We start from the raw sequence: 8,684 nt of genomic DNA, 5'->3' as shown, positions 1-8,684 counted from the left end.
TAACTCCAGAGAAGTAGCACTGGGGCTTCCAAGGGTGGCCTGGAGCTCATTCTTAATGCCATTGGTTTTATCCTTAGAAGGATATAGAGAGAAGTTTGGAGAAGAAACTTGAGAAGTTGGCAAGATCAGACCTAGTACCCATGTAGTTTTCTCTCTGTGGTTTTAGCTGTCACCCCACTTTTTTGGTCCTTGGTTTCCTTGAAACTTCAGAAACAAAGACAATCAAAGGGGTCTGTCTGAAGAACGACGTCCGTCCCAGGAGACATGCTCGGCTTAATTAGCTGGTACCCACAGGATGTTCTGAAAATGAGAAATGGCCAGGATTATTATCTATCAAATGTCAAATACAAATGCGCTCATGTTCCCATTATGGATGTGTGTGTTGCAAACTTGTTCAACCGAGTGTGACCCGTTGGGTAGTTTTAATTACAAATATCAATAAAATTGGTTGATATTTATGGGCACAGACCCTTCAGATCAGGGCGAAGGAAGCTAATTGCGTAAGACAGTGCCGTGATTGAACTCCAAGGGAGGCGTGGACTCCTGTTAGCTGGGTGCGAAGCTGAGACAGCTCCAGTCTCCCTGTGTTAATTAAATGTGATGAAATGAATATTAACTTGTAAAAAGAGTCAGAGACTTGGACTGGGTTTACTTGGTGGGTGGGGCTGAAGCTAGGGATGGGGGTTGTGGTTGATGAGACTCAAGGGCTATTGTCTTAGAGAGAAGCAAACATTAGCACAGAGTTTCCCAACCTTGGCTGCAAATAGAATCACCCAAGGGGCTTCTGTAGCTTACCAGTTCCTGCACTGCACTACCAGCAATTTGCCTGGGGTGGGACTTTCCCACATTATTCTAATAACCAGCCAGGATGGAGAATCACTGATGTAGTGAAAACAATTCATGTTTTGGAGTCAGACAAATGAGACTTTGAACTAGCTGTGTGTCCTTGAGCTTCAGAGATTTTTTTTTTTGTCTGTAAAAATGAGGTTAATCAAAGCTGCATGGTGCATCTGTGATGTTAAAATGAGATCATGAGGGTGACGGGGCTTGGTATCTAGTCAGGGCTCAGAAAAAGTTAGATTCCCTTTTTTCCTTAGATGGGAGTGCCTGTGGGCCTGAGAATCTGGAAGACTGCAGGGGTCTGGTGGTTTAAGCCAAAGTGAATTCTTCTCTGACCACTGATAGGATTGCCCATAAGAAGAAATCATCTCTTCAGCCTTCTCATCCTCCACAGGAACAGAAGGACACGTCCCAAGTGGCGAGCTGTGCAAGGCCACAGACACAGTGAGTGGGCTAGGAGGGGCGGGGCTGAGGGTGGAGGTCCTGAGCGCTTGATTTCCAACCACACCTCGGTTCACTCCACTCGGGAGAAACTTGCCATTTCTGTCCCACTGTGAGGAGCCTTGTCGCTTTTGCTCATTTCCTAGGGCACCTGAGCCACAGTTTCTTGGGAGACATGATGTCCCCAGAAGCAGGGAACAGTGGTGTGACATGGATGGACCTTTTTTAATTTTTTTTTTCTGGAGACGGAGTCTCACTCTGTCGCCCAGGCTGGAGTGCAGTGGTGTAATCTTGGCTCACTGCAACCTCTGCCTCCTGAGTTCAAGAGATTCTACTGTATCAGCCTCCTGAGTAGCTGGGATTATAGGCATGCACCACCATGCCTGGCTAATTTTTGTATTTTTAGTAGAGATGGGGTTTCACCATGTTGGCCAGGCTAGTCTCAAACTCCTGACCTTAGGCGATCCACCTGCCTTGGCCTCCCAAAGTGCTGGGATTACAGGTGTGAGCCACCGTGCCTGGCCAACATGGAGCTTTTAACTTGCTTTCTTGAATCTTCTTACCGTAACAGTCAAGGTCTTCCTGGTTTCACCCAACCTCTTTATGTGTCCAATCTTCCCTTCTTGAAACCCACACAATGCAGCTACACTGGGGTACTCTAAACCCCGCAACAGGCCCCCTCCTTCCTTCTCTGAGCATCTACTCATGTTGTTTTTTCCCCCTTTCCTATGACATCTGTAACTCACCACCTCCAGAAAGCCAAAAAAACAATGCTTCCCTCTGTATGAATCCTTTTTTGAAATGCCTTCCTTTGGAGAAATGATGATGGTAGTGTGTATATCTTGCAGGGTGCAGGCCACACAGCCATGTTTTGTTATTTAATGGTATCTCTGTCTCATCCCCATTACTGGACCACCAATGAGGCAGGTGTAGTGGAAAGAATTAGGACTTTGGCATCAGGGCACACCTGGGTCTGAATTTCATCCCTGTCACTTATTAGCTTTGCAATCCTAGGAGAATCATTTAGATTCTCTAAGCCTCTGTTTACTCATTAATTAAAATGAAGAAATAATTCCTATTTCTCAGGGCTGATGTGAGGATTAGTTTGATACATATTTATGAAAGACTCTGGCAAAGAAATATTTTCATAGAAGCCTATAAAATGATTAAATGAATTGATATAAACTATATGGCATGATGTTTGAAAAAATTGCTCTCACTTTCCTCATCGTTAAAACTTGCATTTTGGGAGTGGTGATGGTGAGGAATATATGGATTCTTTTCCAGATGTTCAAATCACAAGATATGGGTCTAGGAAACCAAACTAAACTTTCAGTGGCTACTACAAAGCCTGCACCATTGTCTTTTTGCATGACATCCTTAATACAACCCCATGAGGTGGGGATTATTTTTTCGGAAAGACAGGATTCTAATCTTGGCTTTGCCAGTTACTGATGGGCTTTGGCAAAATGGTTTGCCTGCTCTGAACCTTAGTTTGCCAATGTATGTAATGGGCAAGGATTCCACTCACACATGACTTCTATCCTCAGTAGAACGAATGCAAAGTGCATATGATAGCGCCTGGCATGTGGTTGGCACTCTACATAGGACAGTTCTATGGCCATCCTTATGACAATATTTGTACAATGAATAGTGTGTTAGCATCACGCATGGTTTATGGCTAGCATGAGCAGTATTGTTATTTCAACCATAGTAATTCTGTGCCACTTCCAACCATCTTCCTGCTATATAACCCTGCCCTGGGCAGCCTGTCTTAACCCCAAGATTGCAGCATCACTGAGCAGGACCTTGTCATGGGCATCCATATTGCATCTGTTCAGAATTCTTCGAATTTGCCACGAGGAAAGCTCCGTCCACCCCTGTGTTTTGCAGAATCGGGCCTCACTCCCCTCTGGCAAATCCCCACCCGACTCTATATCCCTTATCAACCTGCTGATCACCTCTCATTTGTCATCTTTATTAGCTTTTAATCTCCCATCAGTTTAGTGCTGGAGTTTAAGAGTAGGATTAGAGGGGGGAGTTTAATTGGATGATCCTCCATGGCCCCTTGAACATCAGATTCAATAAAAGTTTATGAAAAGATAAAATCGCAAAGGGTTTTATAGCCCCAGACAGAGCAAGAGACCGGTGCGAGAACAAGGTAACTGTTTTTCAACCCCATATAATCCGTGTTTCAACTTGATTAAATGAGGAAGTTAGTTTTCCATCTCTCTCTTTCTTCCTCCCTCTCTTTCCATGGGCAACATTATCCTTTTCCTCCTGGCGTAAGCAAGAAGCCACTTTCTGCCAGGCGCCTCTCCCCTCTTGCTTTGATTTTCCCTGACAGGAAGACTAATGAAACCTGGGTGCACCAGAAAATAACATTTATTTCATGCAGAAATATGCTGAACCACAACTGAAGGTGGCTGAGGTGATCATTTGATGGGAAAGAGACTGGCTTTCAGGAGGGGAAATCGTGGTTCGTGAAGATGAAGGGAGGAAAAGTGTTCCTCCCCGTGAAGTCCCTCCTATCTGAAACCCATCTTTCCCCAGACTTCCGCTCTCTGCTTAGACCATTTCGCTTCTGGTTCAGGCAACCAGAGCGTAAGGGGTGGGCTGGCATGTGGAGTCATGTGTGAATTCGTTCATTGATTAATTCAACAAATATTTTTTGCATGCATTTTACATGCCAGCCACTGTGCTACACAGGGAGGATAGAAAGGTGAATAAGACCTCACTGTGCTCTCAAGAGGGCAGAGTCTATGGGGGAGATGGACAGTGTGAGAGGAAATTATTTTTTTTATTTTTACAGCCACCACTTTGATCTAATGAAGTGATGACCTTTGGTGGGTTTTTTTTTTTTTTTTTTGTATTGATGTGATTCTACAGTGAGTTTGGCTGTCAGACCTAGGATGAGGAAGTGATCTGCACAATGAGAAGTGAAGAATTTGGGGCTCTTGGTGGAAATCTCGGTGGGTGTGAGGGGGATGGGAACAAGAAAAGGGAGAAGGTGGGGAGAGGGTAGAAATAGAAGCCAATGAATGAGCGTTAATCTTTGGGTTGAAGATTCTGGGGTGAAGATGTAATAAAACGTTCCAGGTGTGGATAACTGAAAGACGTTTAAAGAATAATCCACAATACTCATCGGTGCTTTGTGTGAATATTTATTTATTTACATGCAGTCTTTCACTTAGGGCAATAAAGGTAAAAAGCCCAGAATCATTGGTGACTAGGAGAATGCAGCTTCCCAGGAAGTCATAAAAATCCAAAAGTGGGCTTGAGATTTCCACTGGCCAAGAACTGGGGCCCAAGCCAATCTTAAAGGGACTCCGGTGACCCCAGAAGATGTGTAATTTACATAACTCGTATTGAATACCAGATGCAATAATGACAGTGGTACTAGGTAAAACCGGAGCTCGAAGGAGGGAGTGATTAGTCCACTTGGGGAAGGGAGGTGTGGATGGGCATCAGATAAGACTGCATAGAGGGGGCTGAGCTTGAGTTGGGCCTTGAAGGATGGGCAAGTGTTTGCTTGATGGATGGAATGGAAATAGAGGTGGGGCACAGGGCCCCTCAAGAAGAGGAGGTATCAAGGAGACAGGAAACAGCAAGATAGCTTGGAGGCCAGGGAGCCAGAGGGGGATGTGAGGGGGGATATGAGAGGCTGTAGATACCAGCATCTGGGAAGGGGATGGTGGTGTAGTCACGGTGGTGTGGGTCACGAAAGACCTCTGATGTCAAGTAAAGGAGCTTGGATGTTGGTAGTTGGTGGAGGACTGCTGAATAATTTTGCTTGTAGTAGGATGGAGTAACATTTCATTTCAGGGTGAGCCCCCTGGCTCAGTGTGGAGGATGACTGAGGGAGAGGGTGACACTGGAGTCAGGGGGACATATCTAGGGACAATGGCCCAGGGGAGACACAATGGAGGCCTGAACAGAGGTGGTCATAGAATGGACTGGAGGGAATGGGCTGCAGGAGTGCTTTGAACAGAAAACAGAAAAGCTTTGTCACTGGTGGAACGTGGGGGCAGGGGACGGAGGAAGAAGTGTATCACTCCAGGCCTGTGGACGGGGTGCCTGGTGCTGACTTGTGTGTTCTCTGGGAGAGGGGATTCAGGGGCATGTTTAGATATTTGCAGAAATGCCTCAGTTGTGGATGTGTTGAGATTTAGGTGTCTGTGGGAAGATATGCTTGAAGCCACGTGAGTGAATGAGATGGTCCCGAGAGAAGGTATTGGGTAGTAAAAAGAAAGGAGAGAGGAGGGTAGGAAAGGAAGGGAAAGGGAAAGGAAACATGACCCATGGTTTTCCGGCATCTTTGAATGTTCTAGGACCCTATCTGCTTCCACCCGCCTGTGGATGGGGATGTTTAAGAGGTCTTGTGGATGGAAATGGAGAATGACTTCACATGTTGGCAGACATGTGGGGCATGGGGTAGGGGTCTGTGTGCCCTGCTCCTGATGGCTGGGCAGGGCAGGGTGCCCCTCCCAAGCCAAGCCCACTGTGCCACCATGTGGTTCCAAGTGAGAGTAATTTGGTTTGGGAGCCAGATGTTTGACTGGATCTTTTAGAGAAGGGGTGGATCCAGGCTTTATGGAGCTTCAAACTTGCATGATCTTTGAAGGAAAAAAAAAATACGTTGTGCATTTGAAATTGGATACTGGACTTGGAAGGCGTAGGGAGGATCTCTGAAGCTTAAGTTTCACTAGTTTTATGATAAATTCCCTTTTGTTTGGGAGACTTCCAGAAAGCTTAGGAAAGGCATGTGTGTATTGAGTGTGTGAGTGTGTGAGTATGTGTATGTGTATACTTCATAAATGCTGCTGACTTTTTGAACTCATCGGGAGGATGAGCAAGGATAAGTGAGAATGCAGGCCTGGTACTTCCTAAATCTCATCCTACCTAGCACGGAGCTCACAAAAATACGAGTCCTAAGAGCGTGCGTTGGGCACGTGGCCTGGGTGTCAGCTGGAACATCCAGCCTTTAAGGTCTAGGAGAGGTTGACATGAACTCCATGCCATGGAGGTCCATGTTTTGGGGAGAGCCCGATGCTTTCCTCTGTAAGCTCCAGAAGGACTTACGTCTTCATGAACCCTTTCACTTCTGAGCTTGTGCTGCCACCAAATTAGTTACAGATCTTCTCACTGTCTCTGTTGCATTCTGCGTTGACTCAGATGTGAAACTCATCCTCCTGCTATGATTTATAAACACACTCCTTCACTCATACCCACAAGGTCTTTATGTATGAGGCAGACTTCACTGAATAAAGGATGGATATATTAAGTAACACAAACAATTAGCATTGCATATGAGCGATTGTGAATGCTTATTCCTTCTGCCATTGCTCTTGACCTTCCCCTCTTCTTTCCTTCTCTACTTTCTCCTCTTCTATTCCTAACTCTTGTTCCTTGCAGCTTAGTGACCCCTTTAGTTTCCCTGATTCCCATTAACCAGTGCCTTCCCAGGTCATGTGTGTTAACTGACTGTTGCCATGTAACAAATCATGCCAAAATTCTGTGTCTTAAGCAATAGTCATTTATTATTTTGGATGAGTCTGTGCTTCAGTGGAATGGGCCTGCTGATTGTAGCTAGACTCAGCTGATCTTGGCTGGGCTTGTTTATGCTCAGGTTGTTGACTGGTGGATGGTTGTGGGGGTGCCTGGTATTGTGCGGATCCCCTGTTAACCTCAGGAGGAAAGGCACCAGGCTCCAGAGCTTGAAGAAGAGACCCAGAACCAGCAACAAGATGAGACGTTTTTCTTTTTCTTTTTTTTTGGAGTCTTGCTCTGTCACCCAGGCTGGAGTGCAGTGGCATGATCTCAGCTCACTGCAACTTTTGCATCCTGGGTTCAATCAATTCTCCTGCCTCAGTCTCCCAAGTAGCTGGGATTATAGGCATGCACCACCATGCCCAGCCAATTTTTATATTTTTTGTAGAGACGAGGTTTCACCATGTTGGCCAGGCTGGTCTTGAGCTCCTGACCTCAAGGGATCTCCCTGGCTCAGCCTCCCAAACTGCTGGGATTACAGGTGTGAGGAGACTTGGGGTTTTATTAGGGGCTTACATACAGGGGAGAAAGCCCAGTGGCGGTGGGCTGGAAAAGGTAATTGCATGGCGTAGCAGTGGCAGATGGGGCAGGAAAAACACATGGCTTCCTGGTGGGTAGGCTGTGTAGGAAAACGACAAGCTCTTGCAAATGGCATGTGGTTTATGTAGCATTTTCACTTAATACCCTCCCCCTAATGACCTCTACCTGGCACCCTTCATTTAACCCAAAATTCAGGGCCTCAATCCCCTGTCTGGCCCATGTTCCACAGGAAGGACCAGGAGCTTAGTAAATATTCCTCACAGACAAGGAATGCATCTCCAGGTTGGCTGGGTCTGGATTCCCTACCTCGAAACAGGTATTCAGGTGCGTCTGCCATACAGGGTCATTCCAAGGGTATGCTGAAGTTATTGGTGTCAGGTGTGTTTACCCTACAGCTGGTCTGGGATGGCCTTGAGCGGTAGGACCCACCTCCTGCCATGGGTCTTCCATATCTCTCCAGAAGGGTACTAGCCTCTGCCGGGGTCTCCTGTACCTCTCCAGTTATGTTCTGGGTGGGGCAGGATTGAAGAGAGCGGAAACATGCAAGCGTCTTTTTCCGACCTCTGTTTGCATCAACTTTGCTGTCATCCCCTTCACATGGGCAGGTTGCATGGCTCAGCCCAGAGTCAGTGTAGGAGGCACTACCCAAGGGCATGGATGCAACCACCGTGAAACGCCGAGGGTGCTACTACAATCCATCTATCACACCGTGTCTTTCAAGAAGTATTTTTCTAAGCAAAGACTGTTCCTTCTCTAAGAGGCATCCTGGTTCCAGGTGTTAAGACAATAATTTGTTTCACTCTGCTACATCTGGCCCCTGCCTTGCATCTTATTGAGCAATAACATCACCCAGGGTGTGACATTTTATAAGGGCTTTAGCATTTCCACATGAAAAGGACATTTTCGTAGATCATTTATTTACTTTCCCAAATCTTATGGGCAGGTCTAACCTTTCTTTATTTTCAAAGGGTTCTGCTTAATTTCCAAGAGACTCTTGAATGGAGGAAAGTAGTGAACCTGAGTTACTGTGTCATTGCTTAAGATCTGATGGCCAAAAAGAGAAACTGAGGCAAGGAGAAAAATCCTGGTGATTCTGAATTCAAACATGATTAAGCCACACATGTTCCCTGAATTGGCACGAGGACACACTGGTCATCCATTTTCAACGCAGGGTCTCAGAGTAGCTGCCTGTTTGGGGAGCTGGGGGGGTTGACAGTCAAAGCATCTTCCTCACTACTCACATTCTAGAGGGAAGATTAGAGATGGGATGGGGTGGTTGTGTTCTGTGTCCCTCCCTTTGCCACATCCCCTCT

This window comes from Pan troglodytes, chromosome 7, assembly GCF_028858775.2.
Source record: "Pan troglodytes isolate AG18354 chromosome 7, NHGRI_mPanTro3-v2.0_pri, whole genome shotgun sequence".
Classification (NCBI taxonomy): Eukaryota; Metazoa; Chordata; class Mammalia; order Primates; family Hominidae; genus Pan; species Pan troglodytes.
This window is presented reverse-complemented; position numbering follows the sequence as displayed.